Source organism: Diceros bicornis, chromosome 11 (genome assembly GCF_020826845.1).
Source record: "Diceros bicornis minor isolate mBicDic1 chromosome 11, mDicBic1.mat.cur, whole genome shotgun sequence".
Lineage (NCBI taxonomy): Eukaryota > Metazoa > Chordata > Mammalia > Perissodactyla > Rhinocerotidae > Diceros > Diceros bicornis.
The window spans coordinates 57,613,289-57,630,791 of NC_080750.1; the positions used below are offsets into that span (position 1 = coordinate 57,613,289).

The 17,503-nt window shown below is 36.4% G+C and overlaps 1 long non-coding RNA gene across 1 annotated transcript in view; it reads left to right on the forward strand.

Annotated features, from left to right (window-relative positions):
• Positions 1 to 227: 227 nt before the first annotated feature.
• Positions 228 to 17,503, forward strand: part of LOC131411472 (uncharacterized) — a 70,130-nt gene continuing 52,854 nt past the window's right edge. The window contains exon 1 of the long non-coding RNA XR_009221569.1: positions 228 to 311. This is a non-coding gene — a long non-coding RNA (uncharacterized LOC131411472). The remainder of the gene's footprint in view (positions 312 to 17,503) is intronic.

A 17,503-nucleotide genomic window follows, 5' to 3' on the forward strand; every position in this document is an offset into this window, starting at 1 on the left:
CCTCCTCCACTGAAGTCAGCTCAGTTGCCAGGCTGCAGAGAATCCAGTCACCAATCTATGCAGGCCCACAAGTTGCCTGAGGGCTTGTTGTTGGGTGGGGCCAGTTGCTAGGGTGGGCTGCCTGCCCTGGCTGAGCTGGATTAAATTGGTGCTCTAGCGGGTGGGGCAGACCCTGAGCTAGCAGACCTCAGGGAGCACTCCAATGGTGTCTGTGTCAGCACGCCCACGCCAGGCCACAACAATGGCCACCGCCAATGTCCCAGTCCCTGGAGAGGTCTCACCTCTCACGAGATGCACTCAGGGCCTATCAGGTGAGTCTCTTTTCACCAAAGCACTATGCACCTTTCTTGTGATTTTAGGATGCTTTCTGAAACGGGTGAGTTTGCACGCAGGCCCTTTAAGAGCCGGTTTTACTTTCTTTGTGAACCAGCTTTTCTGGTTTTAGTAGCAGGCAAAGTCAGATATTGTGCCGCTTGTCTTCATTGAGCTGGGTCCACAAAATGCCCACAGCGGGGGTGCTCCCCGGCTCAGGTCTCCGCGCCTCCAGGGAGGGCTGCGTACCTGTGGGCTGCTCCCAGGCAGCCATGAGGCGCTGCAGCTTGTGAAGGTGGCGTTTTTCCTCTCCAGAAGGGAGTTTCTGCCTCTTCTACCTCAGTTAGGATTGTTCGTTGTTGCAGGAGTTCCTCTTATCCAGTTTTCAGTTCTGTCTCAGGGGTAATTTTTCCACGAGTAGTTGTAAATTGGCTGTGTCTGCGGGAGGAGGTGAGTTCAGAGTCTGCCTACCCCGCCATCTTGACTTCCTCCTAACCAAGCTATTTTAAAAAGAAGACTTTTAGTGTACTAAGCAATATTCCTGTGGTCACTTCTTGTGCATACCTTTTTATATTTTAGCTAATAATTTCCTTTTATCAGTTCTTGGAAGTAGTAGAATTAGTCTTAATAAATTCTTAAACTCTTTTGGAGTTGTAGTATTGCTAGATATTATCAAGATTTTCTTTAGAAATATACTTATATGAATTTAGAAATTTATATATTTTAAAACCTGTAAATATTGTACAAGAGTATATTTTCCACATCCTAAAGTAGACAGGGACTTAACTATTTTAATTGACAATTAAATGCATAATAATAGTTCATTGAAATCTGCAGTTTTCTCTTTGATTAATAGAAATTTTAATGATTTTTTGATTTTTTTTCTTTTTCACTTAAAATGTCACTTATATGGTATATCAAAATTCTTATATTCCATGTGATTGATCTAACTCCTGTTTTGTACTATAAACCACTTTAGTATTTACTTACTGTTGCTCCACAAAACATTTTAATATATGGTTGGCCAAATCTCTACTATTTTTCCAATATAGCTACTTTACCTATTTCTCCTTTAAAAAATACTTTATAAATATTGAAATCCTATTGATATTATTTTTTAGATTAAATTTATATATTTGAGGAGAATCAACATCTGCATAAAACTGAATCTACTTATTGACAACTTGGTATATGTCTTAGATATTTTATATATCAAAGATATATTGCAGGAGAAATTAGAATAAATCCAATCTGTTGAAGTCTTGGGGAAGGAGATAATGGCTTTTGGGTAGTGGTTTGAAGTACAAAAGGACTTGCTTTGACAGACAAAATTAAAGGATATGATAAATTTAAAGTCATAGAGATTGTAAATACATATTAAGATCCTTTTTTTGAGTTGCTTACCAAATCAATTTTTGTGGATGAACAAGGCAATAGTTAATATAGTTAAGATTATTAAGGATTATTCTCCTTATTGCATGGCTTCAGACAGACTTGGCAAATAAAGTATGAATTCTAGATGTACAAGTTCAACAAAGCAAGTTTAGCTGAAAATTGAAAATAAATGATATTCTAGCATTTTGCCTGTAATTAAAAGTTATCAAATATCTGAATTTGGGCCCGCATTTCAGGCTAGAAACAACTGACATTAAGAGTGAACAAATCTACATAACTAAAGAAGACTGCCCAACAGAAAAATGGGCAAAAATTTGAAGAGGTAGCTTACAGATATCCAAATTGCCATTAAACACATGAAAATGTGTTTAACTTTAAGTCATTAGGAACATGTAAATTAAAATAAAAATAAGAAGTTTCAGACTTTGGCAATGGTGGAATAGGTTGTCAGACTAAACTTCCTGCAGACAACAAATGTAAAGCCTCAAAAAAAATCTATTTGAAGGCACTGTAGTGTCACTATAAGAAGGCAGAAACTGGAGAAGAGTCTACCTGAGAAAGACAGAAATTATATTTAAGGAGATTTATGGGTTTGCAGCTTTTCACCTGAGGGCACTCCCCAGTGCTTACAGCTGGAGCAACAGAGCCAGAGCCTTAGTGACTAGAGGTGTCGGTAAACAATGGGCTGGCATAGCAGCCACATTTTCAGTGGAGTAATCCTGAAATGAGAAAGCTACAGAGACTTTTAGACCAAAAGGATACTTAAACACTTGCAGGGGCCACAAAGGTAGAGTGTGCATGCCACAGCTTGCTGGGCAGCTTCCAATGCAGCCTGTTGGTTTGGACCCACTCATAGGATGCCAATTTGCAGGTTAGCCAATATGAAAGACCAAGTAGAATGCCAAAGTGAGGCACATACTGCCTCCAATTCCCAAAGAGTTCAATAAGCTGTTGGGTCTCCTTTATCGGAGTGGGGGTCAAAGAGTTTTTCCTGGACAGCTGGAGGGACTTAGCATCAGGAACCCATCCACAGAATCCCAAGGAACTTTTTTTGGCAAGCAGACTCCCCAATGTTGTCAGAGTTTATCAGCCACTCTTGCTGATAGATGTGTGATAATATGACATCAGGGCCTTCAGACTGAAGCTCTGACTTGCCAATCATCAGGACATCACCTATAGAGTGAAATGTTGGACGTCGGAGGTGTCGTATATTCTGACCCATCCACTGGTGGCAAATGGCAAGGGAGTTTAGAGAATTCTTGGAGAGAACTGCAAACATACATTGGAGGCCATGCCACATGAATGTAAATTAATCTTGGTTGCCAGTGGTATAGAAAAAAGGCATCGTCAATGTCTGAGACAGTGTGCCAAGTGCCATCAGTCTGTGTAATGGATTCAGTTACACCCCCAATATCGGGAACGGCTGGGACAGTAGGAGCAACAAGTGGATTCAGTTTGTAATAATCCTCTGTAAGCCTGCAGCTCCTGCTTTTTTTTATTGGCATGGAGGGCTATTGCATGGAGATATTGTATCTCTTCTTAACTCTACAGCTTTAAGTCTTTAATCAGAGCTGTGATTCTCCATCTCCTCCAAATTGTTTCTGTTGCACCACCTGGGAGGGAACAGGAGGAAGTATTAGTAATGATCTACATGTCCCAATAGCACTTCTAAACCTGTGAATCTAACCAATTTATCATATCCCCTCTACCATTTTTGGGATGGAGAAGTACAAGTATATAACACGTTAATTTCTACCATATATTCAGATATAGCAGTAATAACAGCAGCACATTGAACTGGTCCAAAGGGCTCCACTCATAAGGTCACCTTACCCTCCCTTCCTCACTGTGATCCTTGAGCAAACCCCATCAGTTGAATTCAGATGAAACCTTCCCGCATAAGACTGGGTACAATAGCAACTTGGGTTCCTGTTCCGAATGGAGTCATATAAGTTTGATTTTCCCCTCTCCCTCAAGTTCTTGCATATTTGGACAGGTACATATGTCCCTCAGTTCCCCTTGGACACAGATAGACCTCAGCCCTATTCCTAATGACCTTTCTCCTTAAAGCAGCTGAATTCAAGGTGGAAGTGTTGAGAGACATCAGCAGGTACTGAGGGAGAGAGGGGCTCCATGTCAGTAAGCAAGGTGCAATCGCTTTCAGTTTTGAGAGGCCCGATGGTTGCTCACAGCACGAAAAAATAACTTCCAATGTTTTTGGTCTACGTATTGCCCTATATTCTCATTGCTGATACTAGTTATTTAAATTTATCAAATGTATGATTTTATGATTTGTTAAACATCTCTATCAACCAGAAAAGTTTACATAAAAAAAACTATTGATACTTACTGAGCTGTATTTCTTCCATTTGCTTCCATTGTTCTCTATACTCTACCTTCCTCTGTGTCTCAGAAAACTGAACCATAGAGGCTGTATCAGTGTATGCTTTATCCTCCAGCTTCCTATTAAGTTCAGCCAGAGGTGAGCACTGATAGAAGGTACACAGAGAAGAAGAGAAGTAGGAGAGTAAGGTCAGTATACTTAATACATGACTCCCTTCACGCAAGATTGCTCAGGTGGGCTATGTCCTTCCCTGAGGTCAAATCTCCTGTTATGTGGACCTTTCAACCTACTCTTTCTCTCTCTTGCGGTTACTTCACCCTGAATTACTGCCCTACATCATGTGGTTTTCCTAAACCCTGGCCAATTCTTTGTGAACAGTCCTTCATAAAACATCTCTCTGAATTGGCCAAGTTGAGAGTGCTTATATTCTTCCTATGGGCGAGACATATTTTATTCATCTATGTATATAATTTTAATATCCACTGTAAAACTTTTTTTTTTTTATAATTTTATTTATTTATTTTCCCCCAAAGCCCCAGTAGATAGTTGTATGTGATAGCTGCACATCTTTCTAGTTGCTGTATGTGGGACGCGGCCTCAGCATGGCCGGAGAAGCGGTGCGTCGGTGCGTGCCGGGGAACCGAACCCGGGCCACCAGCAGGGGAGCGCGTGCACTTAACCGCTAAGCCACGGGGCCGGCCCTCCACTGTAAAACTTTGAAGGAAGTATGATTAGTATTGAAGAAACTTTGGCCTACAGAGGTTAAATAACTTGCCCAAGGTGATAGAGCTTGAACTCAACGTTAGCTCTGTCTACCTCTATCGCCTGCATTCTTTCTGCTTAATAAATGTGATGGTAACAATGGATTTTCCTCCTTACCAGCAACGTGCAGTATATCATCTTGCCATGGCATTTAGATTTTATTTTTATCATTGCTCTGAAATACATTAATTGGGAAATATCACAAAATTTATAAATATGCAAAATCTAACATGTAGGAAATAATTCTTAAACTTCACAAACACTAGAATATACTTGAGCTCGTTTTTTATTCTCAGAAAATCCATAAAATTACATTCCTTCTTAGATCAGAATCATTGATTTGAGATAAAGAACACTAAACTTGTTTTTCCATATTTGCTTTTTAAACATCCAGGTGATTTGGTGTGATTTAAAATTTTAAGAGACAGGTAGTATCATGACAGTACTATGAAGTACGGAAAACAGAATGCAAATGCTAAAAGATTTTGCTGTAGACTAAATCATTTTGTATATAGCCGATCGTATCCTGTTTAAATATCATGTTTATATCCAAGCACTTTTATTTTAAGCATGTATACTTTCCCCAAGGAATAGTGTTTATATTGCTATCTAGCTTCTTGTTATTACAGTTGTTTTGAATTCTGACACAAAATACTGACCTCTGAAGCCCTTTTTTATTAAAGATGCCTTGAAACTTGTTTCTTCCTATTATATTAAATTAGGATTTTCCTTCTTCAAATAGCATACTAGTGTGTTTGCCTAGCAGTAAAGATTCTATTCTATGCTCAAAGGATTTATAACTTTAAAAAAACCCAAAAAACAAAAACAAAACTGAATGTCAAGGGAACAGAATATGAAGCCTGTGAAAGGAGAATTCATTTCAATTCTTTAATGCCCCTTTCCAGCCAGCCTAGCCAGCACTAAGGATCTCGTAGAATATTATCATTCTATTTGTTCTTCCAGTAATTTAATTTGTCTCCCTGAACTAGAATGAGGAAGGGTAAGGAACTAAACAATAGTGATTTTTCTAGAGATCAAGTCACAAATAAAAATCAATTATTTGTTTCAAAATGCAAATCTGATTATGTCATCTCTGTCTTTAAAATGTACCAATGGGTTCCATATGCTCTCAGGATAAAGATAAAACAAAATCCTTCCCAAAGCTGATAGGCTCTTTGACTCTGCATTTTCCCTCGTTGGTGCTCTTTCAGCTCCACTATTATGCAGTGATCCTTCCTCACTAGGGGTCTCTGCATATTCTGTTACTCCATCTGGAATGCTCTCCACCTACTCTTCAATTAAATTTTACGCCCTTCTAATCTCAACTCAGCTTTTCCTTTCTAATCATAGTTTAGGTCATGCCTCTTGTTCTAAGCTCCCATAAAACCATGTTTCATATTTTTAAAGTACATATTTCAATTTGTATATGTAGATTCATTAGTGTAATTATTGGTTTAATGTCAATTTCCATGTAGAGTAGGTAAGCTCCAGATACAATAGACTGGTCTTTAGAATGCCCTAAATGTGTTATTTAGATATTGCACAGTCCAAGTTGAAGTGGGGGACATTCCTGATATCTCATTCTTCTCCTTAAATTCAGGTCTAAAAACTCCCAGCTTGCCTTGATCTCTGACATTGTTCATCAACTACAAAAAAGGGAGGGGGAGATAGGAGAAGCAGCTCAGAAAATAAGTTAAAATCTTCACATTTATCATTATCTCCTCATTCTGGGATGTCATGAGAAATGCTATGAAACTATTTTTATAATTATATTGCCAATATGCTCTGGGGTTGATTCCGAGAATGAACACTTGAAGGGTAAGGAGAGAAGAATCCTGTTTCTTAGTTGCAGGTCAAATACATGGAGTTCATGAGTGTCTTCTGGATCTAATATGAAGGAATGTTTCAACATTAAATCTTATTTTAATTATTGTCTGTGTGCCGAACACTAGACACATGCTTTTTGTATGAAAGCAAATCAGAAAGACATTTTATATTATGTAACGTATTATGTTACATTACAGGCAGGAACTACAGATGCAGAAGTCAGTTTATTTCCTGAGGAAATATATGGGGTGAGGAGAGGTTCATGGGTAATATGATATTTAGAGTGAGACCTACAGATGATTAGGAGATAGGCATGGTGGGGAGGGTGTAGGAGTGTTGGTGAAGGGTGTTCCAGGCAGAGTGATTAGTATATGCCTCATCTAAACATGAACCTGGCGGATAAAATGGCCTGGAAAAAGTCAAGTATCTCAGGAGTAAAAAGTGCAAGGTAGACAGTGGCCTGAGTTGAAGCTAGAAACACTGATAATGAAAGTCTTTTAGAGGGATTCTTATAAGTTATGACATGAGTTTGTACTTATTATTACGAAAAGGCATCACTTAAGCAAGAGAGTGAGGTTATTAATCCCTATTAAATATCTCACTCTGGGTACTTTGTAAAGAATGGATTAGAAAAGGCAAGATTGAAGGCAAGGAGAGAATGCACAATTCTGTTGCTTTATTTTTTATGAGAGATGCTTATAATCCAACAGAGAAATGTTGGCAATGAGGATGGATGGTGATGTGCATTTGCAGCAGATATTTTGGTGGTAGAGGGGACAAAACTTAGGGATTGATTACTCAACAGTGGCTCCTCCTCCTTGAACTTCTTTTATAGCCAAAGACTAAGAAAGGTTAGGTTGTGTATATAAGCTATCCAAATATGGCCGGTGAATACTAAAGAGCACGCATGATCATGCTACTGAATATATGAATTTATATTCAGTATATAATATATGAATTTATGAATAATACTGGTGGGGATAGGTCGTTGATGAGAAAAATTACTTTGTGGAGGAGGTATAATTCTCTCTTTCCTCCAAAAAAGAGAGAGTTGGGAAAGTTATGAATCATTATATGAAAGTACTTAGAATATCTGGACATAGTTCAGTCATGCGCCACATAACAATGTTTTGGTCAACAACGGACCGCATATACGACAGTGGTCCCATAAGATTAGTACCATATAGCCTAGGTGTGTAGTAGTCTATACCATCTAGGTTTGTGTAAGTATACTCTATGATATTCACATGATAATGGAATCGCTAACGACATATTTCTCAGAACATATCCCTGTCGGTAAGCAATGCATGACTAGAAACAGTTTATATGTACTTATTATTAATTCAGATAGATGATTACTATTTCACAGACCGGTGAAAAGGGTCAACTTTATTAGCTAAATTGATATTGTACTCTTGCACTTGTTCCTCTCTCAGTATTTTTTCTACCCTTTATTGGTGACATTTGTGGTCTGTGTTGTGATTTATCCTCTGGAATATTTATTGCATTCAGCCAAAGCTGCTACTTTTGCCTTTGTTTTGGTTTTTATCTTTGCGCAGCCAGTGCCTTATTTTCATTTTTCTTATTGAAGAGGAGAAAAAAACTTACTGACTATGTAATTTTATATCCCTAAACATATCTAATGGTCAATTTCTTCATATCCGACATATAAGACTGTTAGTAAAATTACTTAAAATAATATATGTGTGCCAAATTCTTGACTGACAGACAATAACAAGGACTATTGTTATTCAAGAAAATCATGGGAAAGGATATAATGCATAAGGTAAAACAATAAATGAAATAATCTGAAACCAGTGAAGGAGCATTTGGGCCACATTAATAATACTCAGTGTTCTTATTGCTTTCATATTTAACTCACTTAAATTTTTAATAAGAATATACTATTTTTATCATTCAACAGTTGAAAAATTCAAGGCATAGAAATATTTAGTAAATTGTTCAATGTCAAAAAGCTGACAGGTAATAAACTCAGTCCATCTAATTCCAATCAATGAAGCTAATGTATGTTTACTATATATTGAAATATATTTAAACAGATTTCTAAACACTCCATAATAAGTATGTGCCAGCTGCTGAATTCAAGTCAATCAGTAGGCAATTGCCATAGAAAACCCTCCTAACTAAGGCTATCTGGAAGTATTATAACATGAGCTTTGTGGCAAGAAATGTATCAACAAATCATGTTTCAAAAAGTAAATTAGATTTTACTTTTCTCAACTTCTTGTATATATATTCTACCACTGGTATCTACAGGCAAGGTAACTCAGGAAATTTGTGCTATAGAAAATAATTAGAAAAGCTGTTTTAAATATTAAGAAAAAATAATGTGTTTGACGCACCAGGGAGCTAACAAAGCAGTGAATAAGTCTGAAGAAAGAAAGAAGCATAAAATAGTAAATCTCACATTTGGTGTCACTTATGTCCTGGGGCCCAAATACATATTTCTCCAGAGGTGGCCAAAGAATTGAAAAGCTGAGCAGACCTATACAAAAATTCATTGGATTAAAAAATTTAAGTTCAGGGACTACCTACAAAGAGCACTGGGTAACCGTTCTCTCTCAACACCTTTGGTCTGTGGCCCAGAGAGGCTATAAAACAGGAGTAAGAGTGAACTGGAAATAAATTGGCCCTTGCAAAGACTGAAGGCCTGATTGTATCAAAGTAATCTGGAATTCGTAGCAATTCTAGCTTGCTACCTGAGGCAAAGGTAAATCCTTTAAATGATAAATAACACTATACTAGGCCTCAAATTATGTCTATATTTTTTTCACACACAATATTAGGGTTACAATTTTTAAAAAGAATAGGCATATGAGGAAATATGATCACAAAAGAGACAAAAAAAGAATTGAAACAGATACAAAGTGTATCAGAAAATTGAGGTATTTAATATAGACCTTAAAATACTCAGAGATATATAAAACAAGTCTGATGACATTGGCAAATAAGTAGAATATATAAAAAGCAAAACAAATGCGAACTCTAGAACTAAAAAATCAGAAATTATGAATTCAGTGGATGGAGATAGGGCCAAGCCTAGCAAAAAACAAGAGTAATGAGCTGGAAGACAGGTCAGAAGAAAATATTTAGAAGTCTCAAGACACAGAAAAATATAAAATATAGAAAATAACCTAAGGGACATAAGTATTATAATGTAAAAGTCAAAGGTACGTGTAAAGGAAATCACAGAGGAAGACAGGAGACATAATGGGATGGAAGTAATTGAAAAGATAATGGCTTTCCAAATTGCAAAAGATAACAAAGCACAGATTTAAGAAACTCTATAAACACCAAGCAGGAAAAAGAAAAACAAAAACAAAGAAAACCATACCTAGGCATATCATAATTAAACTATATATATATATTTAAACATATAAATGAAAGAAAAAATCTTTGAGTGAAAAAAGTATGTTTAAAGAGTCAATAATAAGACTGACACTAGTTTTCTCAATTGAAACAATGTAACTCAGAAGACAATGAACTATTATTTTCAAAGTGCTCAAAAAGTTAACTTTTTTTTTTTTGCTGAGGAAGATTCACCCTGAGTTAACATCCGCTGCAAATCTTCCTATTTTCGTATGTGAGCTGCCACCACAGCATGGCCACTGACAGACGAGTGGTATACGTCTGACCTGGGAGTGAACCCGGGCTGCCAAAGCAGAGCACGTTCAACTTAACCACTAGGCCACCGGGGCTGGTCCTTAAAAATTTAATTTCTAACGCAAAATCTATAGCCAGCTAAAACAACTGACAAGAATTAAGGTGAAAAAAAAGACATGTTCAGAAAAATAAAGATGAAGAGAAGTTGTTACCAGCAAATTTACATTAAAGAAAATATTATAATGTTCAGAAGAAAAATGATCTCAGAAGGGAGCTTGGAGATGCAAGCAAGAATGAAGAATAACAAAAGTTATATGTGCATGTAATGGTAAATGCCTCGGGTAGTTAAAGAAATAAAAATAATAATAAAAATATTTTGTAGAGTGAGTCAATGCAAATATATGACGATTTTTCTTCTAGGATGCAAGAGCAAGCTTCTATCAAAGTAATCCTCATACAGATAATAACTATTCTGAACAAAATACAGAAAATTGTTTATGCCTTTTAGCCCAAGAAGGATAAAAATCCCAAATTAATCAACATTTCAAGAACTAAAGAATGTGACCCATTCTCAACAGAAACTAAAATCAACAGCCCAAATGTTGAAATTAGCAATTAGCAGACAAGGATTTTAAAGCAACTATTATAATTATGCTTGATGAGGCAAAGGAAAATATGTTTTCAGTTAATTAAAGAGTAGGAAGTCTCAGGAGAGAAAGAGTAACTATGAAAAAGAAGCCAATGGAAATTCTAGAGATAAAAAAGTACAGTTTCGGAAATTTAAAATATATCATTGGATGTGCATAATAATTGAATGGAGAGAACAGAGAACAGACTTAATAAATTGGAAGAAAGACCAATAGAAATTATGCTATTTAAGGAAGAGACAAAAATAAACAATGTCTCAGGGAATGATTGAATAATATCAAAACAGCGAACATGCACAGACTTGGGGTTCTAGGGAGAGAACAGAGTGGAAGAAAATCTGAAAAAAATAGTCTGAATTTTTCCTAATTTGGTGAAAAAATAAATTTACATATTTATGAAGGTCAGCAGACTCCAAAAACAATAGATATGATGAAATCCATGCTTAGGTTCATCATACTCAAACTGATGAAAACCAAAGATAAAGAGAAAATCTTAAAAAGCAGAAATAGAACGTGACAGGTAAATGATAAATCTAAATATTTCCTAATTTCTCATCAAGAACATTGGGAGCCAGAAATCAGCAGAACTACTTCTCTGAGATGCGGAAAGAAAAATTTGTCAAGATAAAATTCTAAGTCAGGCACATATTCTTCAAGAATTAACGTAAAATAAAGATACATTCACATACAATAAATCTATAATCTGGATATCTTTTATTTCTTGTTTTTCCCTATTGCACTGATTAGCACCCCAGTATAATGTTGAATAGAAGGGGTGAGAGCAGACATTTTTGCCTTGCTCCTGATCTTGGGGAGAAAGCACATAGGATTTTAAAAGTGTCAGCTCTAGGGTTTTGTAGGTGCCTTTGTCAGGTGGAGGAAGTTCCATTCTATTTCTAGTTTGAAAAGAGTTTTAATCAGGAATAGTTGGATTTTGTGAAATGATTTTTTCATCCTCTTTGAGATAATCACACAATTTTACTTTTTCAGTCTGTTAAAATGCTGAAATATATATATTGTTTTTTAAAATTTAAATCATTCTTGCATTGCTGGTATAAACCCCATTTGGTCATGGTGTAGTATCTTATTTACAAATTGCTGGATATTCTAAGTCGTCTAACTCATAAGATGCTGTAAAGAATGTTTTTATTTATGTTCCTGAGGGATATCGGTCTGCGGTTTTCTTTCTTTGCAATACTTTTGTCTGCTTTTGGTAGCAAGTTAATGCTGGCCTCACAGATGAGCTGGGAAGCATTCACTCCACTTAAATTTTCCTGAAGAGTTCGCTATTTCATCCCAAAATTTTTTGTATAATTCACCAGTAAAGCCATCTTGGCCTATGGGATTCTTTTTGGAAAGGTTTTTAACTATAAACTATTGTTTGTTGAGTGAGATTTGATTATACGTGTCTTTTGAAGAACATGTTCATTTCATCTAAGCTGTTGAATTTATTTGCATACATTTATTGATAATATTTTATTTTATTTTTAATATCCATAAAATCAACAGTAATTTTAACTCTCATTACTCATAGCGCTAAGTTCTGACTTTTTTCTTGATCACTCTGGCTTGCAGTTTATCAATTTTATTGATCTTCTTTAAGAGCCAGCTTTTGATTTCATTGATTTTCTGTTATTATTATGTTTTTCATTTCATTTGTTCTCATATGTTTATGCTTTGCATTTCACTTGCTCTAAAGAAATTAAGGTGAAAATTGAGGCCATTAGGGGCCAGCCCGGTGGCGCAGGCGGTTGGGTGCACACGTTCCGCTGCGGCGGCCCAGGGTTTGCCGGCTCGGATCCCGGGTGCGCACCGACGCACTGCTTGTTAGGCCATGCTGTGGCAGCGTCCCATATAGAGTAGAGGAAGATGGGCATGGATGTTGGCCCAGGGCCAGTCTTCCTCAGGAAAAAAGAGGAGGATTGGCATTGGATGTTAGCTCAGGGTTGGTCCTCCTTACAAAAAAAAAAAAAAAATTGAGGCCATTAGTTTTTTCTTTTTCCACATGATCTTTAAGTGCTATAATTTTCCATCTAAGTACTACTATGGTTTCATCCCACCACTGTTAGAAGTTCATGACTTCATTTAAATAATTCTTAGGAACCAAACTGGGAGGAAAATCTGTTGCCCACAGTTCTGTTTACACAGGCAATAGGGTAATGGCCCAACTCCTCTGGCTTTTCCAAATGTCACCCTTATAATAATTACCCTGCTGATTTTCCTTGCCTTAATTACGATTTTCTAATTTTCTGATCTTGCAGATTTTCAGTAGTTTCTTGAGAAACACACACACATGTCATAACTTGGGCTCCGTTAGCAGTCATAGCTCTGGGATGAGATTTGGAATTTGCAGAAATTTGGGATTCTTTCCATTAAAGTCAGAATTAGGCTTTCTTTTCCACCCTTTTATATATTTTATGGACTAGGGCAGGTATGCCTACACGGAAGGTCCTTGGAAGAGCAGAGATCTCTGTTGCCTCATGGTCAGTTCACTTGGAAGAGATGCAGTCATGCTCTAGTTATTCTTCCCAAATTTATCAATCAAATCAATTGCTCCAACCCTGCGAATTAGTAAAAGGGTAAAGCGAGGCTAGGAATTGCACATTATGGAGCTTGCTCAACATAAAAAGAAGCATCGGGAATGGAGAAAAATGATTTTTCCAAGATTTCCTAGTTTTTTTCTCTCTCAGTTTACCTATTGAGATTAAACATTAATCTCAAGCCTAAGGTTAACCAGGATTGCGGCTTTCTCCGGAAGCAGAGGCGATCACTTCTGCTTTCCCCTTGTTAAATCCATACTGCCAAAACCAATAACTTCTCTTGTTATATGTTACTGAGATTGTCAGCTAGATTAGATTTTGTCTTAAAAATCTCTGAAATGCATCTGAACAAAATATTAATTCTATTAACTTGAAGACGACTTCATTTTCAAACCTTAACTTCATTTCCTGTTGTATTTCTCAACTCACATTATGTTATGCTACATGATACAATATGCTTATCAGAGGTTTTACAACAATATCAAATAATATCATAAAGACACTCTAATGAAAATGCACAATGGCACTGTAGGAATACAACAGCAGTTACAAGATGCCCACAAATCTTAGAGCAAAATTAAATCCTAAGAAGCAAAATCGTTTGCAAGTTAAAGTTTCAATACCAAAGAAAGTAAATTCTGAGATCAAAACTTTTCCTTTGTGAGTTAAAAAGACCTTGCTCTCTTTTGCTCCCATCTTCTTCTTATTTTTCTTAACTTCAACTGGAGAAGTTCTGAGTACCTGGTGAAAATCAGGATTATTGCAGCTAAGACTTCCATGGGTTTGGCTGTTGTTCTTTTCGAAGAGCTAACTTTGTATTAATTCAATGTGAAGTCTCAAATGGGCCTCCATTGTAAAGACTCTAAATAATTATTAGGGGATATACTACCAAAGTGCTGAAAACCTTCAACCACGAACTTTTAGAAAATAAGGCAAATCCCGATCGCTAGAATTTTTATCCAGTGAAGTTATCTTTTATGAATTTAGTAATGCCACAAAGACTATTGAAAACTCTCAAAGGTAAATAAGAGCAAATGGAAAATATTTTATTTTCCTTCACTAGGTTACCAGCCACTTAATGATAGTTGCCTAGCATTACAACCAGTAACTACAAAGTCAAATAAGGGGGAAAATTCTGGAAAAAGCTTATCTTGATATATACAAAACCTTTTAACTCCATTTCACCTTTGAAAATCATTATTCTTGCACTGAGCACTAAATTCAGTATGAGATCTGCTATAATGCTTCTGCCTTACATGTAAATATCCAAACCTCATGTGTGTGGGAGGAGGGGACCTGTGGCAACTCTTGAGCCACGTGGAAGAACCACATGAATTTGAGGTTATTCCCTCCACTATTCCCCAGGGTTCTCTGACGGCTCCTCAAAACAACATTGAAAAAGAAAGATCATAAGATGGCAGACTAATAATACCACATTTATTTCCCAAAAATGCCATCAGAACTTTGCACCTCACATACTTGTGCTCTGTTGTACATATGATACTCAGATATACGATTTATCTATTTAAAGACTCCTCTGACAGTCCTAGACGAGAAATTCAATAATAGTAGCAAACGATGTTCAACCCTATAATGTCTAAAATTCCTGGATACACAAAGTCTCTCTTTTTCTTATATTTGAATCTTGTCTTTGCTATGCTTCCTTACTGTGACTTTATGACCTCAGCATTTCTAAGGCCTGAGGCCTTGAAAGTTAAAAAATCAAGTGAGATAGATAGATAGACAGATAGATTAGATAGATAGATAGACAGACAGATAGACAATAATTTGTATTTTCCAATATGTGGCAAAGGGCCACAAAAATTTAAAGTTTATCATCCTCACCCCATGCAATAAGTTTTTCTATTCTGCTTCTATTTTGCTTCCCCAATTTTTACTCCTTATTTATTTCTTATGGATTAAAGGCCAATTAACTAGATAGCAGGGCCTTTGATATTCGGCTCAAAAAATTGTAGCCCACCTGCCTTACTCCGAGGATCAGAGCACAATGCTGCCAAATTTACTGCTTAGAGGAGAGCAGTGGAGATTCCATGCTTTCTCCTGACCAGCCTGCTTACAAAAGAGGAGGAAGGCTTTGACCCTCCAGCAATTTTGGCCTAGGGTTGGTCACCACACAGCAGGGAAAGCCTGCCTCTGTGGCAGGGAAATTTTCTGGACAAAGGAAATAGAGGATCTGAGCCCAGCAACTCCTTTTTTCCCTAAGTGTACTTATCAGAGAAGTCTACCTCTTCCGGGTGGAGAAAGTAAAGGGGCCATGAGATGCTGGAAATATTACACTAACGGAGCTTCTACAACACAGAAGGACAAATATCCAGAGAGAAGATGTGTTCCCTCCAATAGTGCCAAAGTTCTTTCAGTGGAAAGCCTTGGAAGCCAAGGGCTAGATCAGTGACTGTAAGTCACAAATAATTTATCTACATCTTCTCCTGGAATATTAAAACTTGTAGGAACTAACATAGTATCTAGCAATACCTAGTGGGGATAACCTGCCTACACATATAATTTATCTAGTGCAGGATATTGGTATATCTTAGACTATAACTCAATAATCAACTCTTGTTTAGGATTCTTTTCACTGCATCATACTGACTCATAAAAATTCAACGTAAATTAGCTATGCTAGAAGTATAATGAGATTATGAAATGTCTAATTTGATGGTGTGTTTTATTCTGAAGCATGATATAACCAAAGTGAAGAACATACCAAAATTTATCATATACATTGAAAACTTTCAAATTTAGCTGATTCATACGTAAGAACTACCCCAAATAGTATGGCAAGTGAGATGAGCTACAAATTAACCAATTAACAAAAGATGGGAATAAATTATCTAGAACAAATGTCAAATATAACTTTAACGTCCCTAAAGAACTGAGAGGAAACTAGAGAAATTGAGTGTGTATATCACATTTTAATCTCCTATTTTAGTTAACAAATATCTTATTGGAACAGAAAGATACATGAAGAAAGTAAACACATTAAAATATAGATATTGCAAGAAAAAGATTCAAGTTATTAAATGTATATTTATATAAGTATTTTGTATAATGATGAAATTATGTTTTCTCATATAGAAAAGATGACATTTTATGAAGATGAGAAGGCTGTATTTCAGGAAACTTCATCTCTTTATCAAGAGGATTTTAACTAGGAAGTTGAGAAAAATTCTGGGGAAAAACAGAAAAAATTTAGTGGAGATGCCCATCAAATGCATTCTTCATTTCCATCATTGTGTTTTTGATTACTCACATTTCCTTTTGAATATTTCTTTGATTTCCATCTTTCTGCTTATATTACTCATTTGTTCTCGCATTTTGTGTTGTTTCCATTAGAACCCTTAAATACTAGTCAGAGTTACTTTAAACTCCCTATATGACAATTCCAATATCCATATCATATCTGAGTCTGCTTCTTATGCTTGCTCTGTCTCTTCATTGTGTTTTTCCTTGTCTTTGGTTATACATTGTAATTTTTTGTTGAATGCCAGATACGTTGTGTTGGATAATAGAAACTGAAGCACACAGGCCTTCAGTGTGGGGATTAGTGTTAATCTGGCCAGGAGTTGGGCTCTGTTTAATGTTGTAGCTATAGGTGCCAAAGGCTTTAAATTCCTCTAGTGTCCTTATTTTTGCCTCCCCTCTTGATTTTGGGCTTCCCGATGCACTCCTCCTTAGAGTTGGCGTCTTGTAGTTCTTTCATCTTAATCCACTGTTTTTATACTGGAGCCTGGTTGTTGTGGTGGTAAATTGTGGGGAATGGGGAGCATTCTATAATCTCCCAATTAAATCTCAGTCTTATAGTGGGCCTGTGTCTCAGGGCTGTTACCTTCAGTAGTATTTCTCCAGTGGCATATCTTTTTTTTTTTCCCTCCCTATCCTCTATTCTCTTCAGCCTCTAGATTCAACTAACAGTTTACATGTAACTCAGAGGACAGATGAACATGGTAAACATACAAAAGAAATTCAATCAGTAAAATCTTGAATGTGAGAAACTTTCCAAGACATTATCAGGGTTTTTCAACAGATAAATT